The 16,883-nt window shown below is 36.2% G+C and overlaps 1 long non-coding RNA gene across 1 annotated transcript; it reads right to left on the reverse strand.

Annotated features, from left to right (window-relative positions):
* Positions 1–15,590: 15,590 nt before the first annotated feature.
* Positions 15,591–16,662, reverse strand: LOC122198068 (uncharacterized). Its single transcript, XR_006191895.1, has 2 exons — positions 16,275–16,662; positions 15,591–15,826 (listed from the first exon to the last, which is right to left on the reverse strand). It is a non-coding gene; the product is annotated as an uncharacterized LOC122198068 (long non-coding RNA).
* Positions 16,663–16,883: the final 221 nt, after the last annotated feature.

A 16,883-nucleotide genomic window follows, 5' to 3' on the forward strand; every position in this document is an offset into this window, starting at 1 on the left:
TAAGTCTTCCGCTAACGTATTCTGTTAAATAAATGTTTTAAAAAGAAAAAAAAAATTATGGTAAAAATCACGACGTTACATAATATACTAATAAATTATTTGTTTTATTTATAATTAATTTATTAATCATATAATAAATTAATAAATCAGTCTTTTTCTCTCTCCAAATAGTATTCCATTCCATTACTAGGTTTGAGGATAACCAAAAAAGAACTTTGCTAAAAATTCAAGATTATACTAATTTAGTTATTGGCTTAAACGCCTAATCCAACATGAGAGTAGACACCCATTCAACGACCATTTTATAGGCCGCTTCCTTATACCCTCTTGATAGCTCATTTTGTTTTCTTATTTTTATTAGTTTATTTTAGATTTTTTTTGATATTTTTATCATTATTGCATTGTATTTTATTTATTTTCCTTATTATGGATCATACCGGGGACTTTTTATGTTGCATTAGGTATTTTGTAGAATTTTGGAGCTCATTGTGGTTGCGGTTTGCCTGGAGACGGGCTTAGTGGGCTCTCGAGGCATTGTTGGGCTTGGCGGATCCATAAAAGAAGATTTGGACCTTAAGAGTTAAAAACTTGGATATTTTGGGCTTGTGAAGATGGGTCATAAACTTTTATTTTGGGCTTGGAGCATCCACATTTGAAGCTAAATGATGATTGGTTGGTTTAAATCACATGGATATGGAGGGGACCAAAGGAATCTTTGGTAGTGGAAGGGTGGAGTGGAGGAATGAAGAGCCAATAACATTACAACAACACTTGCGCGGGTGGAATTTCCATTTTGCGGGTACCCGCGCAACTACCAAGTTTGGGCATTTTGGTCATTTGGCACACCATAACCTTGGGGGATCAGATCTAGCAGCCATCACTTCGATATTACACCATTAGAGAGCCGAAGAAGGCAATTTTGGAGCTTGAAACCCATTTCTTTTCATCTTTCCAAGTCATTGGTAGTTTCTTTATGCAACTAGACTTTTGTGATTGTTATTTTGTTGCCATGAGTGGCTAATTTCTCTATATTGGTTAACTTTGGTTAAAACCTTTGAATGTTTGTGGGTTTTTGAAGGATTCATGCTAATCCAACATGAGAGTAGACATTTATTCAACGACCATTTTATAGGCCGCTTCCTTATACCCTCTTGATAGCTTATTTTATGTGACATCCCCAAAATCATGGACCGAAAAGACCGATTTCATTTATATTTTTTAAAATAATTTCAGAGTAAATCCTTTTGATTTAAAAGAGTTGTGGAATTTTTTCCCAAAACAAAATATGGTAAAATAATATTTATCAAAGCATCTCATCAAGAGATGCATTTTCATTATATGATCAAAACTCGGGATGTCATGTTCCGATACAGACCATAAAGCATAAACGATAACATTACAAGTCATTCAACAAATATATACATATACAGACTTGTAAACAAAACAACTCAATGATTCATCCACCTTATGCCCTTGCGCCACTTCCTGTAATACAAATAAAACTGAGTGGGTCACGCTTGGGAGCCTGGTGAGCATATAGAGTTTTTCAACCCACAATAAATAAATTATATTTAATTTCACCAACCAACAATAACTCGATTACCCATTCCCATTATCCTCACTTTACGTCTCTAAAACAACATCTATCTCAAGGGACCTAGTCTAGGATTTTCATCGGGACGGACATTACTGCTAAGGGGTTTCCTCAACAATAGATATCCTAAAGGCACCCATGAGGGGGATAGAGTACACCGGTGAACACATCGTTCACAACACCTAAAGGTTATGAGCCTGCTAGCGTTCCACAGGACTGTCCAAAAAGAGTCCGTGGTCGTTATCCATACTCCGCTGAATAACTAGATCAACAACAACAACAACGAGGCCTCTCATTTGTTTATCACACATCAACTTTCTACCCATGTTCTACCCAACACGTTAGTAGATAAAAATATATATTTTGATACATAGTTTAAAACCTGTATAACATGTTCAATCAATACATATTCCACATAATAGATGAGGCACACACACATAACACGTATTTCATAGAGAATAAATCAGATCTGTGAGTTAGAAGAAAGTGAATATACATTCACACATATAACCAACAAAATATACACATAACACGTATTTCGTATAAAATACTTCGTATTTATGCGTTAGAAGAAAGTAACTACACACTCACTTGATCAGAAGATGATCGGACAGCACTACGACTTGTAGAAGTAGTATTCTTCAGTAGATCTGGAAGATCTTCACAAAAACCGGGCTCCTCGCGGGCAGAGCTTCGGCTCGGAAAATGCACTTCTCGGGATCTTCGGGGCTTCGAAACTTGCTTCGGGGCTCGGGATTGATACCGGGGCTTCGGGATACTTCTGGCACGCAAAACGATGCAAAACGGGAGAAAGAGGAGAGAATTTGGCAAATGGAGTCGGCTGCCCTCGCAACCCTTTTATACATTCACTTTACTACTATTAATGAGATCTTCGATTCTCGTTTAGATTGTTTAGACCAACAATCACTCGATCTCGAATCGAGTATTCGGGCTGCATACTGCTAAGTCGAAATTTAGAAAAATCATAACTTCCTCATACGAAGTCAGATTTGGGCATTCTTTTTATGCACGCTCTCGGTTTAATGAACTCTACGCCATTCGTTTAGATCATTAAGGCTAAATATCGCTCTAACGTAAATTTCACTTTTTACGTCATTCGGCGTTGTCGGTTCTGTCGCGAAACTTCGACAGGTCATAACTTCTTCGTTATAACTCGGATTTCGGCATTCTTTATATATTCGGAAACCTCATTTCAACTACTACAACATTTTCCATAGATATCAGCTTTATCTAACATTTTATTTTGATGCATATTTTTTCGGTCAACGATTGCCTCTGGTTCTTCAATCAACCTTTTGTTCTCATCGATTCTCAACTCCGAAAGTGGAATCATGTCGGGAACTTCTCCCGTGAACTTCCTCAAATAACACACATGAAAAGTGTTATGAATTCCATTCAGTTCTTCTGGTAGTTCGAGCTTGTAAGCTTGGTTCCCAATCCTCTGAAGAACTTTAAACGGTCCAATAAACCTTGGACTTAATTTTCCCCTTTTACTAAATCTTATAAGTCCCTTCCACGGCGAGACTTTAAGCAAAACCGAATCTCCAACTTCAAAAGCCATCGGTCTTTGCTTGTTGTCAGCATAGCTCTTTTGACGATCCTGAGCTGCTAACATTCTTTTCCAAAATCGTGAGGTGAAACTGCTGTCACGATCTGACACAATCTTTAACGGAACACCGTGAAGCCTCACAATTTCCTTCACGTAAGAATTCGCAAGCTTTTCCATAGACAATTTCTCATTGGCTGCTATGAAATGCGCACTCTTAGTGAATCGATCAACGACCACCCAAATCATGTCGTGACCACTTTTTGTTCTGGGCAGTTTAGTGACAAAATCCATAGCAATGTCTTCCTACTTACCCATAGGCACAAGCAATGGTTCTAAACTCCCGTACGGTTTCTGATGTTGTGTCTTGACTCTCGCACAAGTCACACACTCGGCCACATACTTTGCAACATCAAGCTTCATCGTCGGTCACCAGTAGTAGGGTTTAAGGTCCCTATACATTTTAGTGCTACCGGGATGAATCGAGTACATGGTCTTGTGAGCTTCTTCCATCAGAAGATCTCTGATTCCTCCTGTCTTAGGTATCCAAATCCGATTTTGGAACACCTTCAGTCCATGACTCTCTATACCGAACACCAACGTTTTGCCCAAGCGTTCCTCCTTTCGGTCATTCTTCTCAGAAGCTTCCTCTTGAGCTTTCTTTATAATCTCCACAATTGTCGAGACAACTTCTATTCTCAACGCTCTTGGCCTCTTCTTTTCAAGATTGACTTTCCGACTGAGAGCATCAGCAACAACATTAGCTTTACCAGGGTGGTAAAGTATCTCACAGTCGTAGTCCTTAAGTAACTCTAGCCAACATCGTTGCCTCATATTCAATTCTTTATGATTAAAGAGATATTGGAGACTCTTATGATCAGTGAAAGGTTTGCTTTTCGTGCCATAGAGGTAATGCCTCCATATTTTCAGATCGAAAACTACCGCTGCCAACTCCAAATCATGAGTCGGGTAGTTCTTTTCATGCTCTTTCAATTGTCGAGACGCATATGCGATCACCTTATCTCTTTGGGTCAAAACACAACCCAATCCAACCCCAGACGCATCGCTATAAACAGCGAAGTCTTCAACTCCATCGGGTATAGAAAGTATCGGTGCCTCACATAGTTTCTTCTTTAGCTTCTCGAATGCTTCTTTATGCTTATCACTCCAAGCATATGTAGCTCCTTTGTGGGTCAAAGCTGTTAATGGAGTAGCGATCAAAGGAAAGCCTTGGATGAACCTTCGGTAATATCCGGCTAATCCCAAAAAGCTTCGGATTTCCGTGGGACTTTTTGGTTGTTCCCACTTCATTACAGCTTCAATCTTTGCTGGATCAACCATTATCCCTTCTTGGTTGACCACGTGACCCAAGAATTGGACTTCTCGAATCCAAAAATCTCACTTGGAGAACTTTGCATACAGCTTCTCCTTCTTCAAAACTTCTAACACTTCTCGCAAGTGTCTGCCATGCTCCTCTTGGCTTTTCGAATAAATCAGAATGTCATCTATGAACACTATCACAAATTTATCAAGGAATGGATTACAAACCCTGTTCATTAAATCCATGAATGCTGCTGGAGCATTGGTTAGTCCAAACGACATAACCGAAACTCGTAGTGTCCATATCGTGTTCTGAATGCAGTCTTCTCTATATCCTGCTCTCTTACTTTCAGCTGATGATATCCTGACCTCAGGTTGATCTTTGAAAAATAACTTGAACCTTGTAGTTGATCGAATAGGTCATCAATCCTCGAAAACGGATATCTATTCTTTATTGTTGCTTTATTCAGCTCTCTGTAATCAATGCACATCCTCATACTTCCATCTTTCTTCTTTACGAATAACACCGGAGCTCCCCAGGGCGATGAACTAGGTCTAATGAAACCTTTGTCCAATAACTCCTGAAGTTGCATCATCAGCTCCTTCATCTCTGTCGGTGCTAATCGATAAGGTGCTTTTGTTATTGGCGTCGTCCCTGGCAACAAGTCTATTCTAAACTCCACTTGTCTATCAGACGGTAATCCGGGAAGATCTTCGGGAAATACTTCCGGATAATCACATAAGACAGGAATGCTCTGCATCACCTTTTTCTCCTTTTTAGCATCGATCACGAATGCTAGATACGACGTACATCCTTTAGCCAAACACTTTCTGACTTTCATCAATGAAATGATTCCAGAATTTACTCTGCGTTTATCTCCATACACCGTAAACGACTCTTTCCCAGGTGGGTTTACTTTGACTATCTTCTTCTTGCACAATATCTCGGCGTCATTGGCGCTAAGCCAATCCATTCCCAACACGATGTCGAAACCATTAAGTTCTATAGGCAATAATTCCTCGTGGAACTTATTCTCATTCAAGTCAATTTAGATGTTTTTCATACGATGACTAACAGTACAAACTTGCCACTAGCAACTTCGACTAATAAAGCATTATCTAGTCCATCAACAGGCTAAGCTAGTTTTCTACCAAATTCATGCGATATAAATGAGTAGTTGGCTCCAGAATCAAATAAAATTTGGGCAGGCAATTTGTTTACGAGAAAGGTACCTGAAGCGACATCAGCTTCGTCTTTAGCAGCTTCCAGTGTCATCTGGAATGCTCTCGCCTTCGGCTTTGGCGGAATGTTGGGTCTAGCTGCCTCCTTCTTCTTCGGGCAGTCCCTCGACATGTATCCCTTCTCACCACAACCATAACAAACTTTCTTAGCGAGGGTGCATTCATTGGCATAGTGCCCTGGCTTTCCACACTTGTAGCATGTGGCCACTACCTCACATTTTCCATGATGCTTCTTCTTACATTTGTCGCACCATTTCGCTTCCCCTCCTCCTCCTTTCGATCTAGACTTCTAGAACTTATTTTTCTTGTTGGACCCTGAGGTTCCATCGAACTTTCTCTTTTCACCAACATCTATCCTTTCCAGACCCTTTTCCTTATGCTGGGCCTCCACATTCTTAGCTGCACGAACAACTATTTTCAGAGTAGTTGCCATCTTAATTGTCAAACCAAAGTCGGCAGACAGTCCATTAGCAAACCTCTCAATCTTGTAGTTCTGTTGGCACTAGGTACAGAAATAATTTCATTTTCTCAGTGAATGCAGTAGCATAGTCATCTATGCTCATCCTCCCGTTCTTCAAGTTTTGGAACTCATTGTTCAGATCAATCAGATCTATTTCTGAACAATATTGTACCCTTAACTGTTCCAAGAACTCCTCCCATGACATTTTCAGAGCTTCTCCTTGTGGCATAGTATCTACCAACAACTCCACCAACTCAAGACTCCAGTCTTCAGTTGTCTAACTGCAAAGACAATCTTTTATTTGTTGTTACAGTCGCAACTTTCAAATACCATCTCCATTTCGGATATCCAATCCATAATCTCAACAGGCTTCGGGCTTCCAGAAAGACTTGGCGGCTTGGCGCCCAAGAAGTTCTTGTATATTCGCCCATCCTTGTTGTTTCTCCTTTCCGGATCATTCCTTCATTCTCCTTGAGTCCCAACTTGACTCACCATGCCACTATTGTTCCCTTCCTCCGATTGCTCGGGAATCAATTCGGGTTCCTCAATAGGTATGATAGGTTCATCCCTATTATCATGCAACATCTTTCGCATTTCATCCCTTTGTTCGGCTAACATATCCCGAATCATGGCTTGCACCCCAGCTATCGTTATTGGTTCTGGTGCTGCTGCTACAACAGGTATTAGCTCAATTACTGGTGGTTGATTCCTGTTTTCATCCGCGTTTCCAACGCCACTCCTTGTTCTCACCATTTTTGATCTACATACCGAATAAGGTGAAATTAGATCCTCATTCACGATAGATATTCAAATCATCCGTATTACTCCGAAACGTTTACATGTTAGTTCTAATACCATAGACATACGCTTAGAATCCTACACACATAAGGTTTCTAGATCCGGTCGGCAACAGACCATAGATCCGAACAATTAATATCATATATGGCAACATATAACATTTAGCACATAAAAGCATTTTAGGCAACTTTCCTAAAATAAACTAGTGCTCGTGTCTATAATATATCAGACACACTTCTCACAATCTCCACTTAGCATTCTAAGTTTAAGTCTAGAAATCCTACAAATTCCTAGTTCGCTTAAACTAATGCTCTGATACCAACTGTGACATCCCCAAAATCACGACCAGAAAAGACCGATTTTATTTATGCTTTTTAAAATAATTTCAGAGTAAATCCTTTTGATTTAAAAGAGTTGCGGAATTTGTTCCCAAAACAAAATATGATAAAATAATATTTATCAAAGCATTTCATCAAGAGATGCATTTTCATTATATAATAAAAAATCGGGATGTCATGTTTCGATACAGACCATAAAACATAAACGATAACATTACAAGTCATTCAACAAATATATACATATACAGACTTGTAAACAAAACAACTCGATGATTCATCCACCTTATGCCCTTGCGTCACTTCCTGTAATACAAATAAAATTGAGTGGGTCAGGCTTGGGAGTCTGGTGAGCATATAGAGTTTTTCAACCCACAATAAATAAATTATATTTAATTTCACCAACCAACAATAACCCGATTACCCATTCCCGTTATCCTCACTTTACGTCCCTGAAACAACATCTATCTCAAGGGACCTAGTCTAGGATTTTCATCGGGACAGACATTACTGCTAAGGGGTTTCCTCAACAATAGATATCCTAAAGGCACCCATGAGGGGGATAGAGTACACCGGTGAACACATCGTTCACAACACCTAAAGGTTATGAGCCTGCTAGCGTTCCACAGGACTGTCCAAAAAGAGTCCATGGTCGTTATCCATACTCCGCTGAATAACTAGATCAACAACAACAACAACGAGGCCTCTCATTTGTTTATCACACATCAACTTTCTACCCATGTTCTACCCAACACGTTAGTAGATAAAAATATATATTTTGATACATAGTTTAAAACCTGTATAACATGTTCAATCAATACATATTCCACATAATAGATGAGGCACACACACATAACACGTATTTCATAGAGAATAAATCGGATCTATGAGTTAGAAGAAAGTGAATATACATTCACACATATAACCAACAAAATATACACATAACACGTATTTCGTATAAAATACTTCGTATTTATGCGTTAGAAGAAAGTAACTACACACTCACTTGATCAGAAGATGATCGGACAGCACTACGACTTGTAGAAGTAGTATTCTTCAGTAGATCTGGAAGATCTTCACAAAAACCGGGCTCCTCGCGGGCAGAGCTTCGGCTCGGAAAATGCACTTCTCGGGATCTTCGGGGCTTCGAAACTTGCTTCGGGGCTCGGGATTGATACCGGGGCTTCGGGATACTTCTGGCACGCAAAACGATGAAAAACGGGAGAAAGAGGAGAGAATTTGGCAAATGGAGTCGGCTGCCCTCGCAACCCTTTTATAGGAGGCTGAGGCCTCGCAGTACGCTCGGCGTACTGCCTTACGCGGAGCGTACTCCTCTGAAATCGTCATTGCATGCGTCATTCGAAGAACTCAAGTGCGAGGGTCGTCATGCTTCACTGTACGCTGGGCGTACTTCGGATAAGTTCGGTGACTCCCCTTCGGATAATGTCGGATTTAATAATTAAATTTATATATTAATTATTTAATAAACTTCAAAAATTCATATCTTCTTCATACGTACTCCGTTTTCGACGTTCTTTATATCCACGCGTAGGTGAGACTACGCTCTACAACTTTCGTTTAGACTCCGTCGGCTAATTTTGACATTATTTTTATTATTTATTTTTAGTAGGCCGGGACATGAAAAATTCGTTATAAATTCATAACTTCTTCGTCCAACGTCCGTTCTCGCCTAACTTTTTATCACTTTACTACTATTAATGAGATCTTCGATTCTCGTTTAGATTGTTTAGACCAACAATCACTCGATCTCGAATCGAGTATTCGGGTTGCATACTGCTAAGTCGAACCTTAGAAAAATCATAACTTCCTCATACGAAGTCAGATTTGGGCATTCTTTTTATGCACGCTCTTGGTTTAACGAACTCTACGACATTCTTTTAGATCACTAAGGCTAAATATCGCTCTAACGTAAATTTCACTTTTTACGTCATTCAACGTTGTCGGTTCTGTCGCGAAACTTCGACAGGTCATAACTTCTTCGTTATAACTCGGATTTCGGCATTCTTTATATATTCGGAAACCTCATTTCAACTACTACAACATTTTCCATAGATATCAGCTTTATCTAACATTTTATTTTAATGCTTATTTTTTATTCTTAATTACATTAAGACACACAATTAAGCACAAAGCACATAATACTCAAATAATACACTTTTATTATTTCAAAACGGGTTATAAAGGTTAACCTACACTATTATATCAACATTAATGACAAGCCCAGAAACACAGGCGTTACATTTTATTTCCTTATTTTTATTAGTTTATTTTAGATTTTTAGATCTTTTTATCATTATTGCATTGTATTTTATTTATTTTCCTTATTATGGATCGTACTGGGGACTTTTTATGTTGCATGAAGTATTTTGTAGGATTTTGGAGCTCATTGTGGTTGCGGTTTGACTGGAGACGGGCTTAGTGGGCTCTCGAGGCATTGTTGGGCTTGGCGGATCCATAAAAGAAGATTTGGGCCTTAAGAGTTAAAAACTTGGATATTTTGGGCTTGTGAAGATGGGTCATAGACTTTTATTTTGGGCTTGGAGCATCCACATTTGAAGCTAAATGATGATTGGTTGGTTTAAATCACATGGATATGGAGGGGACCAAAGGAATCTTTGGTAGTGGAAGGGTGGAGTGGAGGAATGAAGAGCCAATAGCATTACAACAACACTTGCGCGGGTGGAATTTCCATCGTGCGGGTACCCGCGCAACTACCAAGTTTGGGCATTTTGGTCATTTGGCACACCATAACCTTGGGGGATCAGATCTAGCAGCCATCACTTCGATATTACACCATTAGAGAGCCGAAGAAGGCAATTTTGGAGCTTGAAACCCATTTCTTTTCATCTTTCCAAGTCATTGGTAGTTTCTTTATGCAACTAGACTTTTGTGATTGTTATTTTGTTGCCATGAGTGGCTAATTTCTCTATATTGGTTAACTTTGGTTAAAACCTTTGAATGTTTGTGGGTTTTTGAAGGATTCATGCTAGAATATCAATTATCTTATGTTTATGGTTCTAGATCATATTTCTTATGCTTGTTTAATGTTTTGATCATGAGCTTGGCACTTGAATGAGCTATTGTTAGTTTATTTCTTTAGTTTTGCATTGAATCATTGAATTAACCTAGAACAAGGGCTTTATGATGGTAAAAATCATCTCTAGTTTATGAATCATAGCTCCTTTATGGATGTGTAAGCATTTGACATCCTCTAGGAATTGGGGATTCCTTCTTTCTTAAGGCTAATTAACTTCTTGGGTTCAATTGCTTCAATTAAACCCTTGATCTTGATTAAGAAGGTGTGTTGTGGGCTTCCCCAACCTCTATACTACCTAAGAGGAATCTTGGGATATCATGCTTCATGATTGCTATAACCAATTTGGGATGAATGATAAGCTTCATGTTGAATCCTAATGATAAACACACAAATGTTCAGTGTGTTGAATTGCCTTAGTTAACCAACTCTCTCCAATATTTGAGCATCTCACTATCTTGCTTAATTGCAAGTTTTTAGTTTTCAAGTAATCAAACACCCCCCGGGTTTCGTCCGGCTCGGTTCCCGGTTTTCGTCCGGTTCCTACCGGGAACCGAGCCGGACCGAAATATTTCTCAAGACCCGGTAAGAACCGACAAAAACCGACAAGAACTGACAAAAACCGAAACTTTAACCGAAAATTTTCTAAAAATACGTTGTTATTTCTTGAGGACCGGTTCCAACATTGAAGACCCAACAAGAATCGAAACTGGTAGAACCGGCGATACAGTTCGGTTCGGTTCCTATTTTCCACCAAGTTCGGTTCCCAGGTCGGGTCTGGTTCGGACCAATTCCAGCCGGGTCAGTTCATTTGCTCATCCTTAGATACCACTGATAGGATTTATATGCAAAAAAATTTATGTGGCGGAAAAACTTAACCCTAAGTTCACATGCAACCTATTGGATCTAAGTTTTTGCTATTGATTGCAACAAACTATTAAATATCAAGAACCCTAGGAATGCCCTACTATTTTCGAAAAAACACAAAAGGGATTTAGGGTTTACATACCTTTTGATTATTGTAGTAAATAATCAAACAAATCCTTATTGAACAAGCTTCAGAAAGCAAGCACCAGAAATCCCGTACCTCTAATGGTTTGTACCAAAACCCTAACAATAGAAGACTTGAGAGGAGAGAGGAGGGAGGAAGGAAATTTCCAGCTTTCTTCTCGTGAGAGTGGTTGAATTTATGAACCCCATAAGGGGTTTATATAGGTGAGTAAGGAGTCTAGGATACAACATGTTTCCTTAGATAATCCTTATCCCTTTTCTTGCTCCCTAAGGCTACCAAGAAGCCTTAGGAACCTTCAAAACCGTCCCCCTCATGTGGGAAGGTTGTGGAACCCTTTAGTGCTCAACTTTTGAACATTGTCACCTTTAGTCACTATACTTTTAATTAATTCAATTAATTCCCATTAATTTGTGATTAATTATTAATTAATTAATACTATTTCAAATTAATATATTATTCTCATAATATATTAATAAATTATTTATTGCTATGTATTAATAATACAATAAATCAACATTTATCTCTCTCTCTCTCTCTCTCTCTCTCAAAAAGTCATTATGTCAATTACTAAGTTTGAGGGGAACCTAAAACACTTTGTTTTTAATTCAAGTATATATCAATTTAGTTGTTGGCTTGGACATCTAATCCAACAATTACATGGTATGGTGAGGTTTGAACAACAATTTCATAATTGGAAACAATAAACTGCACCGTATAGTGTGGTTTAACAAAAATCCAACCCGCAAATCACACCACGTTAGTTGTAAACCGCGTAATGCGGTACGGTTTAGTGATGTGTGGAAGCCTTTTAAACTTTGGGCATGCAAACCCCTATATAAAAGTACGAAAAAAGCAAAATGGGTAGTAAACTAATAATGGCGATGTGAGTTGTTAGAGGAATCATAAGTAATGCTTATGTTGTTATCATCTTTGCTAGGCCTAGTCCATATATCAGCCCATGTAGGTTAGCATATAAATGATATGAACATATCCTAAATTCCGAAGGGACTAAGTTGCTAAGTGGTATCCGAAATTCCTAAGGGGCTAAGGGCTAAGTGGCTAACAAATAACAAGACAAGCTTTAAACTCATTGCTCGGCCCATTATGAAAAATGTGGGTGTTTGTTATATCTTTTGTGGTAGCAATTAAACTGTTAAACATAATTAGTAATCGAGGTTTTTCGTTGCATATATTTAAGATTTATAAACTATATGTTCCGATCATTTAATTGTAGGTTCGATAATTTCCTATTAAAGTCAAGTAACATACATGATTAATTGGGACAAGAAAATTAGAGAAAAGTAATTGATGGAGAGGGTGCTAAATATTCCAATTGCTATTGATGATTTATATCAGGTAAATCAATGGTCTTTTGGGTTTTAAATCACCAATGAATCGTGGTCGACAAAGCATCCATTAAGACTCTTCTCTATGGTGTTCGATTTTTTTATTAAAAAATAAAATTCTCTGTTTTTTTAAATATATAATCTATTTTCATATTTATCATCAACCCAGCCCAAACTAATTTTTTATTAATAAATATAAATTATATTTATTTCTATTTTATTAAAAGCTATTAAAATAATAATAATAAATATTTTATTTAAACAAATAAACTATTTATTTTAAATATAAATACATATATTTTATTTTACATTTATCAAACATATTTATAAAATAGATAAAACAAGTTACAATGGTAACATGCCATATACAGTAGAGATATAGAAGATGCAAACTAGTTATTCATCAGTGTTGTTTTTTTTCCATAATTGTTGAATCAAATAGTTTTTTAGAGTGATATGAGCTTTTTTTTACTGCGGATTTGTGCATTGTTGGTCATATAATTAGATAAGATTGCACTTCGTTGAGTAAAACACTCGTTCATCATTTTTAGTTAGAACTTAAGATGGATCATAATAGTGAATATATATATATATATATATATATATATATATATATATATATATATATATGTGTGTGTGTGTGTGTGTGTATGTGTGTGTGTCCCGTTTATCATTGACGATCATATTATGAATGATGATTATAAAATTAAATAAATATAGATGAAAATTATTTTACATTCGTTAAACATACTTAATAAAATAGATAAAATAAGTAACAATTGTAACATGAAATATACATTATAGATACAGAAAATGCAAACTTATTATTTATTAGCACCAGATTTTTTTCGATATATGCTCAGTCAAGTCGTTTTTTAGAGTTTTATGAATTTCTCTATTGTAAATTTGTGTAATGTTGGTCATATAATTAGATACGATTGTAATTTGTTGAGTATAATTAATTAAAGAATGTTCATTATATGTAGTTAGAAATGCAAATGGGTCATAATAGTAAAGATATGTATGGTGTTCATCCTCGAGGATCACATTAAGAATGATGATGCACACAATCATAGGTTTACTCATCATAACTTTGTCCCACACAAGAAAAGGGCATCAAAGAAATATAAAATGAGCTTGTAAAACTCCAAATGCTTGGTCAACATTTTTTCTAGCAGCCTCCTGATGCTCAACAAACAACTTATGTTTTCGAAGATGCAGAGAACTTAATGACTCGACAAACGTAGCCCATGAAGGATATATATGCTACCAATGAGATAATAATTCATATTATTTTCTCGATTATTCAAAATGTAAACCACATTTGGTTATTTATGCGCTTCGCGGCGGGAAAGAGTGATACATGTACTTGCCAACCAAAGTCTTAGACTCAAATGTAATATATGCTATTTATTTCAATAATTGTTATTTAAATTTATTTTAGATGTATTTGTCGTGATTCGTTTTAATGAAAGTGCATTAATACTTTGTTCAAGATTATATAACTTTTTTATTGTTAGTGTGTAGGAGTCAATGTAGATACCGAATATGGTAATATGTTCAATATATCAAAAGAAAATTGTACAATATAAAAAATTTCATTTTAAAAAACAGGTCAAAATAACCATTACAAAGTACATAGATCAAAAGTTTAAAACTAATCATTTCAAAACAACAAAAACTAAATAACATACCATTATCAGATTTGCAAATTGTAATGAGAAACTATTAATATAAAAGCCATTTCATTGAGCACTTATGATTATAAAATTTGGAAATTGCAATTGAAAATCCGACAGCACCATGGTTCTGCAAAGATGATGCCCAGTTTAGCAGCAACCTCAAATCAACAACATCGTTGCAGTTCACAATCAAACCTAGTAACATGATGTTCAATTTGGGGATTTGATCAAATCTTGATTAAAATGCATGGTATATCAAATTTTTTGAAAGTTTAATAAAGTATATCAATATCAAAGGTGTAACAATGGATGTAAAATAATTTTATTTCCCCCCTTTATAAGAACATACTTTATAGCAACAAAATTTAAAATGTATAAAATAGCACATTAAGACTAATAATTGTGTTGTAAAAGTAAATAATTGCTAATTTTTTTTTATTTCCAAACATGAGTCGCAAACATATTGTATGAATATACATTAGATATGAAAATAACAATGTACTTATCACTTAATACAAAATAGCAATGTACTTTTATGTTCTTACTTGTTTAACATGATCATATAATCGTTTCTCCTTGTTTCTTTCTTTAACTGTAATTGAACAAAAGGGGTTAAATACATGAAATGGCAAGGATCTGGGCACAAAATTAATGAAATAATTTTAAAATATAATACTTGAAAAAAAATAAAAAAAAGGTATTATGGTTATTGTATTCGTAACAGGGACAAAATGTTATAAGTGCCTCAAAATAAGGAAAAAATGTACAAAATATGTTTTTTTGCATCAAACCAAACCAATTAAATATACTTAGGGACCAAATATGTAATTCATTCTAAAATAATGACATAATGCAAAAAAGTTCTTCACTCAAGGTCAGGATGACAACATTAATTCAAATTGTGGTTTGATGTGATAGTCAATTGTCACTACTACACCTTTCGTGGCTAAGGGCTGTTTGGTAGGATCTGAATTATTAAGATCTGAATTTTTAAGAGGTCTGAATTTCTAAGAGGCTCTGAACTTTTAAGATTTAAACTTTTAACATGTTGTTTGGTTGGAACCTCTGAATTGTAATCTGAATGACAAAAATGACCATTTTACCCTTTTGTGGCTCTATATTGTGCTAAATTATAAAACATAATTGATAAAAATTACAAGTTATCATACAATAACCAAATTAAGCATAAATTCTTTCGTATTCACTTTTTTCAATCCAATAAAACATATAAGTCATACAATAAAACCAAGTTAAACATAAATTCTTCCATTCACTTCTTTTAATCCATGAAAACATAAACATCATACAATATCCAAATAAAGATACTTCTTTCAATCCATGTTGCAACTAGTGACATTGGAAAAAACACCACCACCTATCCCATATGTCTTGAAACCAAATTTACTTCCTACACACTTAAGAAACAACAAAAAATCACACTTTTTATCAACAAAAAAATTAGCACAAATCAAAAGAAATCATACCATCAGATGTGGAGAAATTAGACCATCAAAATTTTTATAAAGAAAACATCTGATGAAATCAACACACAATTCCATCATAACATAATCTGTTAGAAGCAAAACATTCCGGAAAGAACAAATTCAACTCTTATTATCGGATTTTAGGGCAAAGAGGAAGAAAACGATCGATTTTCAGACCAAAACAGCCAAAACATCTGAAAAAATCTGGAAAAAAAACGACCAAAACAGCCCTAATATGTTAAATTCGATTTCCAGATGAAGAAGAAAAGAAAAATCTGATACTCGATTTTAAAGGGGAGGCATCATCGATTTTCAGACCAAACAATTCATAAAAACAGTAAAGTTATCGAGTTTGGGGGGAAAGAAGGAAGAAACTCACCTGGAACATCGGAAACGGAGGCGGCAACATCGTTCGAGGAGGCGGCAACGACGTTGCGGTGCAGCGGCATCGTTGCAGGCGGCGTCGTCGGAGAACCTGGTGAAGGTATGAACCTCGCACACGGATTGAAGAGGAAGTGGGGGCGTTGGTTTAGTGAAGGTGTTCGTCGATTGATTAGGGTAGAAAAGGAAAACGTGTGTTTTTATAAAATTCAGACTTGGTTTAATATCTGAATATTTAAGAGGCATTTAGAACTTTAAGAGGTAAAAAATAAGAGGCAAACAAACAATCTGAATCTGAATTTTTAAGACCTAACCTCTTAATTTTGCAATTAAGAGGTAAACAAACAGGGCCTAAGTACCATAGGTTCAGGGTAAAAACTTGCAAATAGAACCATTAGCATTGCCTTCCTACAAAATATATAGAAAACCAGACATAAAATATATAAAATTGGTATTCGAATATATACAAACCAAATGTAAATTTACATACCGGATTAACTTCTAGTGACCTTCTAAATAGCCAATGTCATGATGAACTTTCTTCCAGCCGCAACAAGTGGAATATTATCTTGTGTCTTCTATAAATTTAGAATGACACATTTCAACC

Source organism: Lactuca sativa, chromosome 5, assembly GCF_002870075.4.
Source record: "Lactuca sativa cultivar Salinas chromosome 5, Lsat_Salinas_v11, whole genome shotgun sequence".
Taxonomy (NCBI): domain Eukaryota; kingdom Viridiplantae; phylum Streptophyta; class Magnoliopsida; order Asterales; family Asteraceae; genus Lactuca; species Lactuca sativa.